This window comes from Colobus angolensis, unplaced genomic scaffold, assembly GCF_000951035.1.
Source record: "Colobus angolensis palliatus isolate OR3802 unplaced genomic scaffold, Cang.pa_1.0 Scaffold104, whole genome shotgun sequence".
Taxonomy (NCBI): domain Eukaryota; kingdom Metazoa; phylum Chordata; class Mammalia; order Primates; family Cercopithecidae; genus Colobus; species Colobus angolensis.
Window position 1 is genome coordinate 9,651,482 of NW_012111364.1, and position 12,886 is coordinate 9,664,367.

Genomic DNA, 12,886 nt, shown 5'->3' on the forward strand with positions numbered 1-12,886 from the left:
AAAATAAAATAAAATAAAATAAAATAAAATAAATAAAAAAGACAGAGACATTATATCATGACAAAAGGCCTTGTCCAACAGGAAAATAATCACAATCCTAAATACGTATGCACCTAACACTGGAGCTCCCTAATTTATAAAACAATTACTGCTAGACTTTAGAAATGAGATAAACAGCAACACAATAATAGTGGCGGACTTTAATACTCCACTGACAGCACTAGACAAGTCATCAAGACAGAAAGTCAACAGAGAAACAATGGACTTAAACTATATCCCGGAATAAACTGACTTAACAGATATTTACATAACATTTTACCAACAACTACAGACTATACATTCTATTCATCAGCACATGGATCCTTCTCCAAGACAGACCATGACAGGACACAAAACAAGTCTCAATAAATTTAAGAAAATCGAAATTATAGCAAGTACTCTCTCACACTATAGTGGAATAAAATTGGAAATCAACTCCAAAAGGAACCCTCAAAACCATGCAAATACATGGAAATTAACCTACTGCTGAATGATCATTCAATCAACAATGAAATCAAGGTAGAAATTTAAAAAATCCTTTGAACTGAATGATAAAAGTGACACAATGTATAAAAACTTCCGTGATAAAGCAAAAGTGGTGCTAAAAGTAAAGTTCACAGCAATGAATGCCTATATCCAAAAAGTCTGAAAGAGCATAAATAGACGATCTAAGGTTACACCTTAAGTAATTAGAGAAACAAGAAAAAAACAAACACAAACCCAGAAGAAGAAACAACAAAGATCAGAACAGAACTAAATGAAATTGAGACAAAGAAACAAACAAAAAACACAAAAGATAAATGAAACAGAAAGCTCGTTCTTTGAAAAGATAAACAAAATTGATAGGCCATTAGTTAGATTAACCAAGCAAAGAAGAGAGAAGATCCAAATAAGCTCTCTTGGAAATGAAATGGAGATATTACAACTGATACCACAGAAATACAAAAGATCATTCAAGGCTACTATGAACCCCTTTACGTGCACAAACTAGAAAATCTAGAGGAGATGGGTAAATTCCTGAAAACATAAAACCCTCCTAGATTAAACCAGGAAGAAATAGAAACTCTGAACAGACCAACAACAAGCAGCAAGACTGAAATGGTAATTAAAACTGCCAACAAAAAAAACGTCCAGGACCAGATGGATTCACAGCTAAATTCTATCCAATATTCAAAGAAGAAGAATTGGTACCAATCCTATTGACACTACCCCACAATATAGAGAAAGAGGAAACCCTCCCTAATTCATTCTATGAAGCCCGTATCACCCTAATACTAAAACCAGTAAATAATATAACAAAAAAAAAAAAAGGAAAAAAAAAAAAAAAAAGAAGAAAGAAAGAAAGAAAAGAAAACTACAGGCCAATATCCCCAATGAACACAGATGCAAAAATCCTCAACAAAATACCAGCTAACCGAATCCAACAGCACATCAAAAAGATAACATCATTATCAAGTGGGTTTCATGCTAGGGATGCAGGGATGGTTTAACATACACAAGTCAATAAATGTGACGTACCACATAAACAATTAAAAACAAAAAATCACATAATCATCTCAATAGACACAGAAAAGGCATGTGACAAAATCCAGTGTTCCTTCATAATTAAAACACCCAGCAAAATTGGCATAGAAAGGAGATGCCTTAACGTAATAAAAGCCATGTATGACAAACCCACAGCCAACATTATACTGAATGAGGAAAGGTTGAAAGTATTTCTCCTGAGAACTGGAACAAGACAAGGATGCCCAGTCTCACTACTTCTGTTCAACACAGTACTGGAAGTCCTAGCCAGAGTGATCAGACAAGACAAGGAAATAAAGGGCATCAAATCAGTAAAGAGGAAGTCGAACCGTTGCTGTTTGCTGATGATATGCTCGTATACCAAGAAAACCCTGAAGATTCATCCAAAAAGCTCCTAGAATTGGCAAATGAATTCAGTAAAGTTTCAGGATACAAAATTAATGTACACAAATCGGTAGCATTGCTATACACTAACAGCGACCAAGCTGAAAATCAAATCAATAACTCAACCCCTTTTACTATGTCTGCAAAAAATAAAATAAAATACTTAGGCATATACCTAAGGAAGTGAAAGACATCTACAAGAAAAACTACAAAACACTGCTGAAAGAAATCATAGATGACACAAACAAATGGAAACACATCTCATGCTCATGGATGGCTAGAGTCAATACTGTGAAAATCATCATATTGCCAAAAGCAATCTACAGATTGAATGCAATTCCTATCAAAATATCACCATCATTCTTTGCAGAGCTAGGGAAAACAATCCTAAAATTCATATGAAACCAAAAAAGAACACACACAGCCAAATCAAGACTAAGCAAAAACAAAAACAAAAAACCCCAAAACCCACAAATCTGGATGTATCACATTACCCAATTCCAAACTAAACTATAAGGCTATAGTTACTGAAACAGCACAGTACTGGTATAAAAATAGGCACATAGACCAATGAAACAGAATACAGAACCCTGAAATAAAGCCAAATACTTACAGCCAAATGATCTTTGACAAAGCAAACAAAAACATAAAGTGGGGAAAGGACACCCTATTCAACAAATGGTGCTGAAGTGATTGGCAAGCCACATGTATAAGAAAGACACTGGATCCTCATCTCTCACCTTATACAAAAATGAACTCAAGATTAGATCAAAGACTTAAATCTTTTAAGATCTGAAGCCATAAAAGTCCTAGAAGATATTATCAGAAACACACTTCTAGACATTGGCTTAGGCAAAGACTTCATGACCACGAACCCAAAAACAAATTCAACAAAAACAAAGACAAATAGATGGGACTTAATTAAACTAAAAAGCTTCTGCACAGCAAAGGAAATAATCAGTAAACAGACAACCCACAGAGTGGGAGAAAATCTTAGTAAACTATGCATCTGACAAAGGTCTAATATCCAGAATCTACAAAACACCCAAACAAATCAGCAAGAAAAAAACAAAACAAATAATCCCATCAAAAAGTGGGCTAAGGACATGAATAGACAATTCCCAAAAGAAGATATACAAATGTCCAACAGACATATGAAAACATGTTCAACATAGCTAATTATCAGGAAAATGCAAACCAAAACCACAATGCGATACCATCTTACTCCTGCAAGAATCGCCATAATCAAAAAATCAAAAAATAATAGACGTTGGCATCAATGTGGTAAAAAGACAAAACTTTTACATTGCTGCTGGGAATGTAAACTAGTATAACCACTACGGAAAATGATGTGGAGATTCCTTAAGGAACCAAATATCTACCATTTGACCCAGCAATCCCACTACTGGGTATCTACCGAAAAAAAAAGAAGTCATACAAAAAAAGACACTTGAACACACGTTTATAGCAACACAATTTGTAACTGCAAAAATACAGAATCAGCCCAAATGCCCATCAATCCACAAGTGGATAAAGAAAATGTGGTATGTATAATATATATACAAATACACACACACACCATGGAATACTACTCAGCCATAAAAAATAACAAAATAATGGCATTCACAGCAACCTGGATGGAGTTGGAGACCATTATTCTAAGTAAAGTAACTCAGGAATGGAAAACCAAACATTGTATGTTGTCACTCATAAATGGGAACTAAGCTATGAGGATGCAAAGGCATAGAATGATACAATGGACTTGGGGAACTTGAAGTAAAGGGTGGGAAAGGGTGAGGGATAAATGACTACACACTGGGTACCGTGTACACTGCTTGGGTGAGGGGCACACCCAAATCTCAAAAATCATTACCAAAAAACATGTCCATGTAACCCAACACCACCTGTTCCCCAAAAACCTATTGAAATAAAAAAAGGAAAAGAAAAAATAACTCAAAATGGATCAAAGACCTAAATATAAGACCTAAAACTATTAAAATTCTTAGAACACTGAACAAAAGAGCTTCATGACATTATATTTGGCAATGATTTCTTGGATGTGACAACAAAGGCAGAGTCACTGAAAGAAAATACTGGCAAATTAGACTTCACAAAAAATTTTTAAATTTGTACATCAGAAGACCATATCAACAGTAAAAGGCCAGCCACAGAATGGGTGAAAATATAGGCAAATCACATATCTGGTAAGATATCATATATCTGGTATCCAAAATATATAGAAAATTCCTGAAACTCAACCAAGAAAAAAAAAAAAATCAACCTAATTCAACAATGTGCAAAAGACTCAAATACAGATACACAAATGGCCAATAAACAGATGAAAAGATAAACATCTCTAATCATTAGCAAAACAAATCAAAACTACAATGAGATGCTACCTTATACTCACAAGAATGGCTACCATCAAAATTCAGAAAATAGTTAAGTCTTGAAGAGAACGTGGAGAAACTGTAACCCTTGTATAATGTTGATTTGAAAGTAAAATGTTATTTCTGCTATGGAAAACAGGATGAAAATTCCTCAAAAAATTAAAAATAGAACTACTATATGATCCAGCAATTCCACTTCTGGATATATACCCCTTGAGAGCAGAGTTTCAAGAAAGTATTTGTACACTCATGTTCATTGCAGCAATATTCACAAGAGTTAAAATGTGAAGCAAACCAAGTGTTCACCAAGGATGAATGAACAAGCAAAAGGTGGTGTTTACATACAATGGAATATTATCCAGCCTTAAAAAGGAAATTCTGACATATGCTACAAAATGAATGAAATCTTGAGGACATTTTGCTAAATGAAATATGCCAATCACAAAAGAACAAATAATGTACAATTCCACTTACATGAAGTACTTTAAAGCAGTGAAAATCAGAGATAGAGAATTTTGGTTTCCAGGGCCTGTGGAAAGGTGAGAATGGAGAGCTATTGTTTAAATGGATATACAGCTTCAGTTTTACAAAACAAAGAGTTCTGGAGATAAACAGCGATGATGGTTGCACAACAATATAAATGTAGTTAATACCACTGATCTGTAAATTTAAAAATGATTATGATGGTAAAGTTTATATGTATTTTACCACAATTTTAAAAAGCTTGAGAAAAAAGGTATCAATGATAATGATGTTGATTTCCTCCGAATTAACCTGTGTGTAAAGTAATCCCAGCTAAAACACAGGAAGATTTTTAAAAATTATATAACTTGGCAAAAAGTATTCTAAAACTTCAGACCAATAAACAAGTGGGTGTAACTGGAAAATTCTGGAAAGGGGCATTGTGGGAAGGGGTGTACTAATCTGATCCGATCAATTTTAAGTTATAAAAAAGATTTTTAAAAAGTAATGTGGCAAAAATTATTCTAAATGTTATCTGGAAAAATAGGTGAGTATAACTGGAAAACTCTTGAAAGGGGAACTGAGGGAGAGGAAGAGACAAAGTTCACTACATATAAAAATATATTACCTTAAAGAAGGTAATGAAAACAATGATATTTATGCTGAACAGGCTCTGAGTCTGCTTTTAAAAAATGCATTTGTTAATACTAAAGACAATGTGCTGAGAAACATCAAACTGTCAGAAACTATGTTGTTTGAAATTTTATAAAGTGAGAATGGAACATCCCACTCTTGCACTGATGGTAGATCATTATGAAACAGAAGCAGCCTCAATTTGCAACTCAGAGCTTCAGATAAGGGGTTTCCAGACACAACATTCCACATGTATCTCAATTTTGTAGTCTCCAGGGAATCAGAATCCTGAGTCACAGGATTCTGTGACACACAGAATCACAGAAACACAGCCCAGGCCTGATGTTTATTAACCCTTGACACACCGTCTTGCTGTGCTTTAAGCTTATCAAATATTGCTGCATTTAAACTTGTCCAAACTCCACCCCTCTCCAAAATCCTATAATAATCCTGGTTCATTCTTTAGTGAAAAGGTGGCATTTCCTCTGCTGTGCAAGTCTCCCTCACTGCAGCAAGCTAATTAACCTTTGTCAGCCTACAGATGTCTCCCTGGTGGTCTTTACCAGATAAATCTTATAAAGGGACTTTATCAGGTTGAAATAAAGAGTCTATGAAAAACAGAAGTTTATGTGGACATTTAAAACATAATAGACAGCATTTCAAATCAAGAAAAAGGTGGCTTATTGAAAAATGGTATTGAGTTAATTAATCTTTTGGGAAAAAACAAAACCAGCTGGATCCTTAACTTCTGGTAACAATTTCAAAAGTTTCTAAGATTTCAGTATTTTAGAAAATGGAATTAAAACAAAACTGGAAGAAAATATATTTTTGCATTTTTATATTACGAACTGAGATCTCGCCCAAACTCGGAGGCTGTGACTATTAAAAAACTATGAGTTTATCCATTTGATAAATTTCTGGCAATGAAGTCGCTGGTTAAAGTGCATACTTCTTTATGAAATATATTTTTTTAATGTGCAGCAAAAAGAACCAAAAAGTATCATAAATAATAAAAAAGATAAAAAATGAACCAAATATAAAAACAGTAAAAGATTCACAGTAAAAAATGGTCAACGATGTTCAAATTTCACTCACAAAGGTAAATCAAATGAAGAGATACTATTTTTAACCTAACATATTGGCAAAACTTTTAAAGTTTATTAACAGCTATTATCAACACAGATATAAGAAAACTGGCAGTCCTATATTCTTTCTCATACTACACACTTTTACTGTCTTTTGGAAGGGCATTTCACAACATCTTTTAAAATTTTTAATTATGGATTGATACATCACTTCATGATCAGAAATTTATTTTACAGATACAATCAGAGAAGTCATCCAAGATGCTCAAGACAGCCATAACCATAATAGGATGTTTGTCTGTTGATGAGGAACCAGTTTTTTAAAAAAAAGATACAGCCATAGCATAGAATACTCGTAGCTGTTAAAAATGATCTACTTGTGCTGATAAGGAAAATCTTTGTGCTTTTGAAAAAGGTTACTTTTTATTGTTAATAAGGTATACTGGGTATTTTTTCTAAACATCAGAATATGTAAAGAAAACAAAAGGAACAAACCTAAACAAATGAAAGAAAACCATAGACAGAAAAGAGTAAATTTTCTTTACCATCTCTACCACTATCTCTCCCCAAAGGTAACTGCTTTCGTATCGCTGGGTAATGCCTATCTCATCACATAAGCATGTTCAGCTTTTACTTTACATCAGAGATCATGCTTATCCGTTAGTCTGCACTTTATCCCTTCACTTACTTTTTCCATAACATAATGTCATTCATTTTAACAACTGTGTAAGATAAAAGGTTTATTTGTTTAAGACAATGTACCGAAATCTTTTCTAGTATGATCTCACTTGGCTTTTTAAATGTTTCTGTATATATTTAAAAATCTGTTAAGATATATATACACATGATATTTAACAAGAGCTATCTCTGGGAACTAGCACTGGGTGGTATGAGCAAGGAAGGACAATTTTTTTGTTTTATAACCTTTTGATGTTTTAATTTTGCATCAGGTACACACATTACTTTTCTGATAAAAATTAAATTAAAGGAGGCTATTTTTATCTATAGAGTGAAATAATATGATAAAAATGAAAGTCCACTAATTTCTCCACATTTGTTAAACAAAATGATCTCTTGATCCTTTCAGACTTCTCCAAGTTTCAGATTCATGTACACAAATGCCTGCTAAACACTTCCACCTGGACCTGAGGCAGCTCTAATTCAACACCTCCAAAGTGACTCATCATCTTCCTCTGCTCATTTTACCTTAATTACTGGTAATTACCTAAATTATTCACCAATGGGTTCCTATTTCACTCAGAGTCACAGGATTATCTAAACTAGAAAGTACAGAGATATTCTTAATGCTTCCCTTATCTTCACCCCAAATCCAATTACCAAGTCTTGCCAACATTATTTCCTAAATATTATTCTAATCCATTGTCTCCTCTCCACTTCTAGTATTTATCCTATTTCAGACTCTCCTCTCTACCCCAGGCTATTACAATAACTAACGTGACTCAGGTGCTATCCCTCTTTAACTGACATCAGAGCTGGGTAATTCTCACCAGAATGAGCTCTCTAAAATGAAAAGCTGACCATGTCACTCCGTGAATCCTTTCACGGAACTCCACTGCCTACAAGACAAAAAAAAACTAAACATTTCTAATTAACACGATATATACAAAGGCTATGATCTAGAGCCTGTCCAGGTTTCCAGCCTCATCTTTTCCTATTCTGTGCATTACAATTAATGTCTACTTCTGCAATCCTGAACTATCCACATTTCCTGAAAGATTCCCAGTACGGTCAGCTCCTCTATTCCTACTGTCTTCTCTGACTACAACACTTACTTTCCACCAACCTCTGTAAATCCCATCAAACTAAGGTTTCTTAACCTTGGCGCTACTGACATCAAAAGCTGGATAACTCTCTGTTGTGGAAGCTGTCCTGTTGAATGTAGGATGTTTAGCAGCATCCTGGGCCTTTACTCACTAGATCCCAGTAGCATTCCCCCTAGTTGTGACAAAAATGTCTCTAGACATTGCTAAATGTTTACTGGGGAAGAAAACAGGCCCAGGTAACAACTTCCCCATTAATTTGTTAAAACTGTTTCTCATGTTTACATAAAAGATCTCCCCCGTCTCTACTAAAAATACAAAAAAAAAAAAAAGAAAAATTAGCCGGGCGCGGTGGTGGGCGCCTATAGTTCCAGCTACTGGCGAGGCTGAGGCAGGAGAATGGCGTGAACCCGGGAGGCAGAGCTTGCAGTGGGCTGAGATCGCACCACTGCACTCCAGCCTAGGCGACAGAGGGAGACTCCGTCTCAAAAAAAAAAAAAAATCTCAGGAAGAATAGAGATAAGACTACTTTTAACACCAACTGCATTTGAGGAAGACAACTGGGTAACTGGAGTGGGATGAAAAAAACTTACTTTTCAAAACATTCACTGTGTGTTTTTAGTCTTGTATCTCTTCCAACTTCTCCAGTGCTATCACCCTGGTCTGTGCAACCTCTCTGTCTTTTAACTACTGCAACAACATTCTAACCAACTTTCCCCTTCCTTTAGCCTTTCCTTCTTAGGCCCATTTTTACCTGTAGCCACAGTGATCCTTTTAAAACTGAAATCGGATCACGTCACTCATTTGCTCAAAACCCTCCCATCTTCCTAATCTCAGACAGCCAAAACCTTACAACGATCTTCCCACAACCTGCATCCTACTCCACCCCTTTTTTTCTGATCTCTTCTCCCTAGTATTTGGTGTTTCTGTAGGTCAAAAAATGAACAAACAGCAGCCATTTCATAGACTGAACCTAATACTAACTGCTTGCCACTCCTCAGACGTGCCAGGGTCTTTGCACTTACTGTTCTCTGCTGAGAACACGCACCCAGATGCCCATATGGCTCACTCTCCAACTCCTTCAGGTCTTCACTTTTCAGGAGTCTTCACCGGCCCACCCTAGGCTTACCCACAGCACCTATTAATATCTAATATTATTTTACTTATCCATGTTGTTTACTGTGTCTTTTCCATCTTGATCAGTCGTTCTGAAACCTGAGTCTGCATCACAATTATTTGGAAGGCTAGTTAAATAAAGAGTTCTGGGATGGAGCCTGAAAATTTCAGCTTCTAACAACTTCCCAGGTGATGCTGATGCTGCAGATCCAGGGATCACATTTTTAGAACCTGTGTTTCAGAATGTAAGCTCCATGAGGACAGAGATTTTTGTCTATCCACTGTTTTATCTCTAGGATCTGGCACATAGTAAGCACTTGCTGTGGTCTGAATGCTTGCCTCCTCCAAAAGTCACGTTGAACCTTAATCACCAGTGTTGCAGTATTGAAAGCTGGAGTCTTTAAATGGTGACTGGGTCCTAAGGGTTCGGCCCTCATGAATGGGTTATCATGGGAAAGGAACTGGTAGCTTTATAAGAAAAGAGAGTTCTGGGCTAGCATGCTCGGACCCCTCACCATGTGGTGCCCTGTGCTACCTCAGGGCTGTGCAGAGTCCATACCAGCAAGGCCCTCACCAGATGTGGCCCCCTGAACCAGGACTTTTCAGCCTTCATAACTGTAAGGAATAAATTTCTTTTCTTTATAGATGGCCCAGTTTCAGATATTCTGCTAGAGGCAACAGAAAACAGATTAAGACATCACTGATATATGTAAATAAATGTAAGTGTCCCATCCTGTTTCCACTGTAGCCTCTGACTCAGCCTATGATGCTAAACATTTACTGAACGCTGTAAAAGATAAACCGTGTAACTGTTACAGGTTAAACTGTGTTCCCCCAAAAGATAGATTGAAGTCCTAATTCCAGTACCTCTGCATGTGACTTTATTTCTTTCTTCTTTTTTTTTTTTTTTGAGACGGAGTCTCGCTCTGTCACCCAGGCTGGAGTACAGTGGTGCGATCTCGGTTCTGCATGTGATCTTATTTCAAAATAGGGTCTTTGCAGATGTAATAAGTTAAGATGAGGTGATTAGGGTGGATCTTAATCCAATACACCTAGTATCCTTCTAAGAAGTGGAGCACACCATATGAAGACAGAGCCACACAGGGATTATGTCATGATAAGAATCAGAGACTGGAGTGATATAGCTGCAAGCCAAAAAATGCCAAGGATTGGCAGTAACACAAGGTAAGAGGCATAGAACAGATTGTCCCCTCGAACCTTGAGAGAGCACAGCCTTACCTACATCTTGACTTCAGACATCTTGCCTCCAGAACTGAGACAATAAATCTGTTGTTTTAAATCACCCAGTTTGTTGTATTTTGTTACCAAGGCCCTAGAAATCTAATACAATGACCAAGAATGCAAATAACTATGCCAAGCTATATTTAATTTCAAGTTCTGCCTATTATCCAACATCTGCCCGTTTAAATGTACTTTAATATACAGGTTTCCCATTCCAGAATCTCCCTAGTATTGCCTCTCGTTGCCCCCAACATGCCCCTTCAGTGTGCAAGGCAGCACATACTACAGGTGCTTATTTAGACTTTCCTTTCAGTTTCACCCACCTTCTTATGTGCTTCCCTAGATCACAAACACCAGTTTCTTTATATATATATTTTTTATTTCCAAGGGACACGTCCTATTCTCACACATTACAGATGTTGGCATATATTTTCCCCTTGGACATTTGAATTAGCTGCAAAATAATTTAAGTACACACTGGAGTTCCGCTCTAACCAGATTTCAAGATAAAAGGCTAACTTCTCATTTTATGAACAAGTCTCCTTCCCAACTCCACCCCCTTTCTTCTTTTAAAAAAATGACTTAATCCCACTGAATCTGGAGTAAAAAGGTTGTCATACCTTTCTTTCAGTTTTGCTATAGTTTGTACATCAGCCTCTTTAATCAAATCTTAAGAAATCTTCTAAAAGAAAAGATGGTTGTATTGGGAAGCTTAAACTTTTAAGCCTATCTGAATTTAATTTCAGCATCAAGCTTTCCATTTTCTACTTAAGGTTTATTTATAGCTGCACTGTCATAAAAATTCCAATCAATAATTTTACCACACAAAGACTCTACTTTAAATTACCATGGCTTATAAAGTTAAACTGCATAATGCAATTTTAATTTTAGCACAAATCAATATACAAATAGTAGCATATGCCTAGTGACATACTTTTTCATATTTCTATTAGGTAAACACGAATTCATTATATGTACCCTGAAATAAATTTGTGATACAATTTTAAGAATAACTGAATATTGAATTTATTCAATGTAGTCTCATCTTAAAAAGCATAATTATGGAAAACTTTAAATAGGAAACACAAAATATTTCTAAAATGCTTAATCCTAAGTAGGAAGATACAAAAAAATACAAATTCCAGGCAAATTTAAGAGAGGTATTTAATGGTTCTCCACTAATACTGAAAAATTATTCTCTTTATGAAGAATTTTAAATGAGTCATACTTTCCTGACTAAATCATTGCTTTACTCAACATTAGGTGAAGAGTTAACTGTTTGCTAACTTGAAACCTTCTATTCACTTAAATTGTACATCTACATATAAAGGCTGGTAGAAAGCATAGTTTACTATATACAATACTTAGAACAGACAGTATCATGTGCATCAAGCTCATCTGACATTTACCTAAGAGGGTGAAAAGCTGTCATCTAAATACCTTCTAAAAACTCAGATTCCCACTTCCCAAACTTACACCACAATCAAGCAACTTGAAATTATGCACACTTTTTCCTGGCAAAGCTATGTCCTATGCCCAACTTTTAGTAAGTTAACATATTTCTGTCCCTTACACATTGGCCTAATTATTCACTGATTCATTATGGTTCTAAATGTATAACTTTTAAATTAATAATGAAATCAATCCATAGTTAGCACAACAGTTTTCTATCTTAAAAAGCGTGAAACGGAAATAGAGTAATATGTACAATGGATATAGAGAACTAGGTTAGAAATCTTGAGAATTTTTCCAGAATGTGTGGGTTTTGTGTTGCTGATATTGTTGTTTGCTTTAAATGCGGGGCGGTGGGGGTAGGGAGACGGTAAGGGCTAGGAAAGAATAAATCCACAGCGCTAAATTATGGTCATGTTTTAAGAGTGCACAACTTGACCCAAATTCAAAGCAATATGGACAACTTGTCAACACCTACTAATCCCATCACAATTTGCTGGGGGAAAATGGGGTGGAGATGGGGAAAAAAAAAAAATTCTTTTTAATGCCTTTCTTCCTCCCCCACGCAGCTAATGCCCCAACACACACGTATCTGGTTCACTCTGCGGCAGGGAAACTTAAAGAAATAAATCAGCCACAGACAAACCTGATGATCCAAGCTAGCCCCAAGCAAGCTCCAGGTACTTCTGGAAGGAGCCTGCTCGCTGGGCGCTCAGGCGGAGCGGCAGCCCAGTAGCTCTCGGCGAAGGCGCCCCACACCTGGGCGCCGAATCCGGCG

The 12,886-nt window shown here is 36.0% G+C and overlaps 1 protein-coding gene across 1 annotated transcript in view; it reads right to left on the reverse strand.

Annotated features, from left to right (window-relative positions):
* Nucleotides 1-12,886, reverse strand: part of C1GALT1 (core 1 synthase, glycoprotein-N-acetylgalactosamine 3-beta-galactosyltransferase 1) — an 87,526-nt gene that overhangs the window by 74,045 nt on the left and 595 nt on the right. The gene's annotated exons all lie outside the window — the stretch shown is intronic.